We start from the raw sequence: 8504 nt of genomic DNA, 5'->3' as shown, positions 1-8504 counted from the left end.
TTTGGGAGTATAGCAGTGAGCCAGACCTCTGCTCTCAAGGCTGTTACACTTACAAGAAGACAATTACTATAAGCAGTATCAGTACAGTGATAAGTCCCATGATGGAGGAGTGTTCTATGATGGCCCATTGGCAGAAACCTAACCGAATTAGGAGGCATCAGGGAGATGCCCATGATGCTGATGCTGTAACAGTTCAAATATGACTGGAAGGGTAATATTTGAAGTGAGGTGAAATGAGGGGAACAGGTTTCTGTGAAGAGGCAGCAACATGCATGAAGGGAGGGAGAGCATGACATGCTTCCATTGAGCTTTGTGGCTAGACTGGGTAGAACAGAAGCTGCAAGGTGATGACAGAAATGTAGCTGAGCCTGGCTGTGCACAAGGCTCTGGCAAAGCCAAAATCATTGTATGTTGTTTGTTCTCTGATTTCTAAAGGAAGGGGCTTCATAAGTGTCTTCTTAGAAACAAGATCTAGAAGGGGACAAGTTGCTTGGTTTGGGTTGCTGTTAAATTATGTATTCTCCACAACACTAGCATATTAAATCTAATTGTATAGAAGATATAAGATTGGTAACGCCTTACAATTTCATTTGGCTTTCATGATAATACTGTACACATAATCTCATATTTAATGGGATAATTTCAGAGGACTATTTGCAGAGAAGTTGCATTTTTTCCCCTTATTGGATGTAGAAAATGACACTAGATAATATAGTCGCTTTTCAAACTTTGCCAATTCCCACTTATTGGCAAATTATGTGACATTTAGTTTTTAATCCTGCTTGATCTGATGTGTCAAGTTCTTCAGGTTCTCAGCCCATGTTGTCATGGTACTTGGGGTTGGGTACTAGGCAATATACTGTTGGGGAAAAAAAAAAACATTTTTGAGATTATTTTTTTCCTTCCAAAACCTTGGTCATGCCTATGAACATCAAATATGTTATCTTGTGCTTATTTGTCAAAGTCTGATAATTTGAAACTTTGTTCTAAGAACACATGAATACAATTCTGCTCTGGATGAGTATCTTTGGGCCATTCCATCCCCCATCAAATTCATATTTTTGTTTGTTTGTTTATTTGGCCACGCAGTCTTCTCCAGTTGCAGCACATGGGCTTAGTTGCGCCATAGCATGTGGGATCTTAATTCCCTGACCAGGAATCAAACCCACATGCTCTGCATTGGAAGGCAAATTCTCAACCACTGGACCACCATGGAAGGCTGCAAATGTTTTTGGATTTTGTTATGATGTTATGATGGTCTCTGAAAACTAATACAACCTCTGACCCCCTTTTTATATGAATAAATTGAAGATTATGCATCATTCATTCATTTATGAACTAGCCTAGTATGTCTTTTATTGATTTGGGGGGAAATATTCACATGTATTTTTTCAGGAATGTTTTATCCATATTTGCTGTCAAGAGAGTTATCAGCTCCCCCTTACAAATATACAAGACCACCTTGAAAGGGAGAAATAAGGGAATATAAGAAGAATTCAAACAATTGAATCAGTTATGAGGAATTGTGCTTATGGTAGAAAGTGAAGAGGAACTAAAGAGCCTCTTGATGAAGGTGGAAGAGGAGAGTGAAAAAGCTGACTTAAAACTCAACATTCAAAAAACAAGGATCATGGCATCCAGTCCCATCACTTCAGGCAAATATATGGGGAAACAATGGATAGAGTGGCAGAGTTTATTATCTTGGGCTCCAAAATCACCGTGGATGATGACTGGAGTCATGAAATTAAAAGACGTTTGCTCCTTAGAGTTCATGATCTGAGCCACAGTCAGCTCCCAGTCTTGTTTTGCTCACTGTATAGAGCTTCTCCATCTTTGGCAGCAAAGAATATAATCAATCTGATTTTGGTATTGACCCTCTGGTGATGTCCATGTATAGAGTTTTCTCTTGTATTGTTGGAAGAGGGTGTTTGCTATGACTAGTGCGTTCCCTTGGCAAAACTCTATTAGCCTTTGTCCTGCTTCATTCTGTACTCCAAGGCCAAATTTGCCTGTTACTCCAGGTGTTTCTTGGCTTCCTACTTTTGCATTCCAGTCCCTTATAATGAAAAGGACATCTTTTTAGGGTGTTAGTTCTAGGAGGTCTTGTAGGTCTTCATAGAACCATTCAACTTCAACTTTTTCAGCATTACCGGTCACTGCATAGACTTGGATTACTGTGATATTGAATAGTTTGTCTTGGAAATGAACAGAGATCATTCTGCCATTTTTGAGATTTCATCCAAGTACTGTATTTCGGACTCTTTTATTGACTATTATGGTTACTTCATTTCTTCTAAGGGATTCTTGCCTAGATTGGTTGATATAATGGTCATCTGAGTTAAATTCACCCATTTCAGTCCATTTTAGTTCACTGATTTCTAAAATGTCAACATTCACTCTTGCCATCTCCTGTTTGACTACTTCCAATTTGCCTTGGTTCATGGACCTTACATTCCAGGTTCCTATGCAATATTGCTCTTTACAGCATTGGACTTTACTTCCATCATCAGTCACATCCATAACTGGATGTTGTTTTCGCTTTGGCTCCTTCTCTTCATTCTTTCTGAAGTTAGATCTCCACTGACCTCCAGTAGCAAATTGGGCACCTACTGACCTGGGGAGTTCATCTTTTAGTGTCCTATCTTTTTTGCCTTTTCATACTGTTCATGGGGTTCTCAAGGCAAGAATACTGAAGTAGTTTTCCATTCCCTTCTCCAGTGAACCACGTTTTGTCAGAACTCTCCACCATGACCCATCTGTCTTAGGTCGCCCTACACGACATGGCTCATAGTTTCATTGAATTAGACAAGACTGTGGTCCGTGTGATTAGATTGGTTAGTTTTCTGTGATTGTGTTTTTCAGGGTGTCTGCTCCTGATGGAAGGCAGCCATGAAATTAAAAGATACTTGCTCCTTGGAAGAAAAGTTATGACCAAACTAGACAGCATATTAAAAAGCATAGATATTATTTGGCCAACAAAGGTCCATCTAGTCAAAGCTTTGGTTTTTCCAATAATCATGTATGTCTGTGAGAGTTGGACTATAAAGAAAGCTGAGCACTAAAGAATTGATGCTTTTGAACTGTAGTGTTGGAGAAGACTCTTGATAGTCCCTTGGATATCAAGGAGATCCAACCAGTCCGTCATAAAGGAAATCAGTCCTGAATATTCATTGGAAGTATTGATGCTGCAGCTGAAACTGCAATACTTTGGCTGCCTGATGCAAAGAACTAACTCATTGGAAAAGACCCTCGTGCTGGGAAAGATTGAAGATGGGAGGAGAAGGGGTCGACAGAGGATGAAATGGTTGAATGGCTGACTCAATGATTCAATGGACATGAATTTGAGTAATCTCTGGGAGTTGGTGATGGACAGTGAAGCCTGAGGTACTCCAGTCCATGAGGTTGCAAAGAGTTGGACATGACTGAGCTACTGAACTGAACTGCTCCTTGGAAGAGAAGCTATGACCAACCTAGGCAGCATATTAAAAAGCAGAGACACTTCTTTGCTGACAGAGGTACATCTAGTCAAAACTATGGTTTTTCCAGTAGTCATGTATGAATGTGAGAGTAGGACCATAAGGAAAGCTGAGCACCAAAAAATTAATGTTTTTTAACTGTGGTTTTGGAGAAGGCTCTTGAGAGTCCCTTGAAATGCAAGGAAATCCAACCAGTCAATCCTAAAGGAAATCAGTCCTGAATATTCATTGGAAGGACTGATACTGAAGCTGAAGCTCCAATACTTTGGCCACCTGATGAGAAGAACTGACTCATTGGAAAAGACCCTGATACAGGGAAAGATTGAAGGCAGGAGGAGAAGGGGACGACAGAGGATGAGATGGTTGGATGGCATCACTGACTCAATGGTCATGAGTTTGAGCAAGCTCTGGAAGTTGGTGATGGACAGGGAAGCCTGGCGTGCTGCTGTCCATGGGATCACAAAGAATCAGACATGACTGAGTGACTGAACTGGCTAATTGACTGATTGTGGTGTTTATGACAATACTACTGACAAGTCATCCCATCTTTAGGGCATGGTCAAGGTAGAGAGCTGTGAGCTGAAATTATGTCATAGGCTTTGGAATCAATATACAGTTTATAATTTATACAATTTTTACGTGCTTTTTTGAATGAACAAGTCGTTAGTGGTTTCACTAGTCGGTGTTGTAGAATAAGTGTGTCCAACTCCTTGCGACCCCATGGACTGTAGTTCACCAGACTCGGTTGTGTCCAACTCCTTGCGACCCCATGGACTGTAGTTCACCAAGCTCCTCTGTTCATGGGATTTCCCAGGCAGGAATACTGGAGTGGGTTGCCGATTCCTCCTCCAGAGGATCTTCCTAACCCAGGGACTGAACCCGCTTCTTTTGCCATCTCCTGCATTGGCAGGAGGATTCTTTACCATTGGACCTGTAGAATAAGCATTGATATATAAATCTGGAGAGCTGGATTTGAGATCTGTAAGTAGGTCTGTGGAAACCCTGTGTATCTCACAACTGTCATCTGTGAGCTAAAGGGATTGTCCTAGATGACTTTGTAGGTCCATTCTGTCCTTAACATTTAATATGTGTCCCCAGTGGGTAAATGTGTATGAAAAACATTTCACACATCTTGGACTTTTTGGTGAGTTTAAAAGCAGTCCATCCTGTTACTAGTTATAGAAGTCAATCTGTAGAAATTTTATACACTGTCATTTCTTTAATGTCCTTCTAGTTATTTCATCTGTATTTTCTTCTCTGTGGGGTCAATGCTGTATAGCATTGTAAAATAAATCTATCTTCTGATTGATAGTATGAAAAATGCTACATAGCCTCAGAACCCAAATGGGTTGTCATGACAACTGATGACTTTTCTTTCCTGCAGAGTGTACTGGGAGTCCATGGCCTGTGTGTCCCTGCAAATTGTTCCATGTTATTTTTGCAGTGGGAAAGCTGGAGCCAGTAACGGTGTGAAGGTAGGACATTATCCAACTCAAGTCTCATTATGGACTGGACTTGGGAAGAGATGATGTCCTATAATCATTGAAACTCTAGGCATTGTATTAAAATAAGCACTGTAGTGCATGATTTTTACATAAACAAATGAATAAATGTCAAAATCTTGCTGGTACATGATCTCCAACGTACAAGACTTAGCCAATTTAACTTTGGAAAGTTTTATTTATCACAGTGCAGTTGATATTTATAGGTTTTGCTGACCATTTGCACCTCAACTTTCTTCTGCAATATCACTCCCTCTCCAACACTTTGTCAGTGGGTTTTGGGTTGAAGTCACTTTTCTACCAGCCACAAGAGTGGGAAAATCAAAACATTATCTTCTTGTGGCTGCAGTAACTGATTCAGGGATAGACATGTGGGCTGGTTACACTGAGACACACTGCTGAGAGACAGATGCACATATTCCTGTTAGGCTGATCTTACCTGATTGTTGATTGTGTCTCAAGCTCTTGGCCACTGTATTGCCATCAGTGGGGACCTGGAGGATGAAGTCACCCAGAGCAAAGGAGAGCCAAAAATGGGGAGAGACTTGGACCTGTAGCATTGTGTGCTGCTGTTGCTGCTGCTAAGTCACTTCAGTTGTGTCCGACTCTGTGTGACCCAATAGACGGAACTCCTAAAGTTAGACCTTCCTCTGCACATATCAATTTTATGAGCCAATGAATTTCCGTGTTGTTTAAGATACTGGGGAGTTGCATGTTCTGTCACTTGCAACAGAAAACTTGCCTATAGAAATAGACCCACAGTTAGCTTTGAGGAATAGTGGAGAGAATCTTGGTTCACAGTACCTCTTTGAAAATGGGACCAAGTATTCTAGACTGTCCTATTCCTCATGGTTATTAAGGGGATCAAACTTGACATATTTTGAAATACTTTGTAAATGTCAAACTTCTTTACTGCTATCAGCAATTAACTTTTTGACAGTGGGGACTGTAAGTGATGCTGCGGAACATTTGGACAGGAAGCCATTCTGTCCATGATTTCTGAATACACATCTCTTTCATCCCTTAGGCCTAAAGGAAACCATGTGATACCAAATATGTTTGGTTCAGATAAATCTTTGTTGTGACAGACTGTCCTGTATATTTTAGGATGACTGGCAGCATCCCTGGCCTGTATTCACTAGATGCCAGGATACCGCCCGCCCCAGTTGTGACTATCAAAAATATTTGTATATATTACTAAACATTCTCTGTGGGAGTGAAATTGCACACTCCCCCAAAAGAATCACTGATTTAGTGGATGAGTGAAAGTGAAAGTATTAGTTGCTCAGTCATGTCTGACTCTTTGTGATCCTATGGACTGTAGCCAGCCAGGCTCCTCTGTCTTTGGGATTCTCCAGGCAAGAATACTAGAATGGGTTCTCAGGCCCTCCTCCAGGGAATCTTCCCAACCCAGGGATCAACCTCAGGTCTCTTACATCTCCTTCATTTGCAGGTGGGTTCTTTACCACTAGTGCCACCAGTTTGCCTTAGAAGTTCACAGTCTAATGGGGAAGACATATACATATAGGTCAACATAAAGTTGAAGCAGAGTCTGCCTAATGCAATGGTTAGTACATTCCCACCCAAGGGTGGGAAAGTGGGGAAGCAGTTGGGGAATGGACTGAGTTCAAGCTGAGTTATAAGTGGGACTAAGGGAAGTGAAACAGGGGCACTGCAGTCAGAAGCCACCATAAATGCACAGAGTTGATGGTGGCAGAGAGCATGGTGTTTCTGAGAATTATAGTACCTGGTCTGGCTGAGCAACAAGAGATGAGAAGTGGTAAAAAATGTACCTAGGGTGGAGGACATAGGCCGGGTCATGATCTGGTGTACTATTCTAAGCAGCACAGATGCTATCCTGTAGGCTTTGAAGAACCTATGAAGGGTATTAAGTAGAACTATATTTTGATTAGATTTGTTCTTTAATACTGGGTGCAAAGTGGGGGATGGGCTAGAGAGGGCATAGTTGGTTAAGAGGCTCTGCATTAATTTAGTGAAAGATAGCATGACCTGAACTAAGGCAATAGTTATGGAGATAGAGAGGAAACAGGCAGATTATGGTGATATTTAGGAAGGGGCCCTTGAAAAGACTTGATTGATGACTGATTGGATCCAGGGGTAAGGGAGAAGGGAGTGCTTTTCCCCCCTTCTCAGCAATAAAGAATCTGTCTATAATGCAAGAGAGTCAGGAGACTCTGGTTGGATCCTTAGGTTGGGAAGATCCCTTGGAGGAGGAAATGCAATCCACTTGAGTATTCCTGCCTAGAAAATTCCGTGGACAGAGGAGTCGTGTGGGCTACAGTCCATAGGGTCACAAGGAGTTGGACAACTGAGTGGCTGAGCATGCACACATGCTGAAGTTCTTCTTGTATGTGTCTGTCTGTCTATCTGTGTGTGTGTGTCTCTTTTCCAGATTCTGTGGTTGAAACCAGACAGCTGTAGTTTTCTCATAGGAACCAAGAACTGAATCTATAGTTGGGTGTTCTCAGGGAAGGGAATAAACTTTAATTTCCATCTTGGGACGGGACTGCATTTTAAGAGCTTGATATATCCCATAAAGGGGTTTCCCACGTGGTTCTAGTGGTAAAGAATCCACCTATTAATGCAGGAGATATAAGAGATGTGGGTTCGATCCCTGGATCAGGAAGATACCCTGGAGGAAAGCAAGGCAACCCACTCCAGTATTCTTACTTGGAGAATCTCATGGACAGAAGAATCTGGCGGGCTACAGTCACAAAGAGTCAGACACAACTGAAGAGACTTAGCACTCATGCATGTACACTATAGAGGTGCGTATATGTGGCTGATATCTCTGCCTCAAGGCTGATAAAGATCCAAAGAGAAAACACCTCGCTTATCGTGAAGGTTGATGTTCCTGGGGACCCTATTGAAGGAGAGAGACTGGGGGAAAATAGCTGTCTTGTGCTCACTGATAATTCTCACAATAACTTCATTCATGATGTTGCATTGCATTGCCCTCTGAATGTGAATTTCATGCTTGATGTAAGTCATCTCAAAACCCATGGAAAGAATATGGGCAGAGGAAATGAGATTTGTGTAATCTGCTTTGGCCTCTGTTCTATTCTAGCATCTCAAACACCTCTCCTCAGTCCTTCTTTTTCTTGGTGGTTTTAAGCTCCACTTTGTTATTCTGATTTCTCAGACCTTTACCCAGCTGTGGTGTGGCAGGCCACAAGGGCAAGTCTAAGCATGTCTTCAGTTCAGTTCAGTCACTCAGTCGTGTCCGACTCTTTGCGACCCCATGAATCACAGCACACCAGGCCTCCCTGTCCATCACCAACTCCTGGAGTTCACTCAAATTCATGTCCATCAAGTCGGTGATGCCATCCAGCCATCTCATTCTCTGTCATCCCCTTCTCCTCCTGCCCCCAATCCCTCCCAGCATCAGAATCTCTTCCAGTGAGTCAACTCTTCGCATGAGGTGGCCAAAGTATTGGAGTTTCAGCTTTAACATCAGTCCTTCCAATGAACACCCAGGACTGATCTCCTTTAGAATGGACTGGTA

At 42.0% G+C, this 8504-nt stretch overlaps 1 protein-coding gene across 1 annotated transcript in view; it reads left to right on the top strand.

Annotated features, from left to right (window-relative positions):
- The window catches only part of KCTD16 (potassium channel tetramerization domain containing 16), a 314820-nt gene that overhangs the window by 244517 nt on the left and 61799 nt on the right, over positions 1–8504 (top strand). The gene's annotated exons all lie outside the window — the stretch shown is intronic.

This window comes from Moschus berezovskii, chromosome 8 (assembly GCF_049115385.1).
Source record: "Moschus berezovskii isolate FMDL1 chromosome 8, NW_MosBer_1.0, whole genome shotgun sequence".
NCBI lineage: Eukaryota > Metazoa > Chordata > Mammalia > Artiodactyla > Moschidae > Moschus > Moschus berezovskii.
This window is presented reverse-complemented; position numbering and strand designations above follow the sequence as displayed.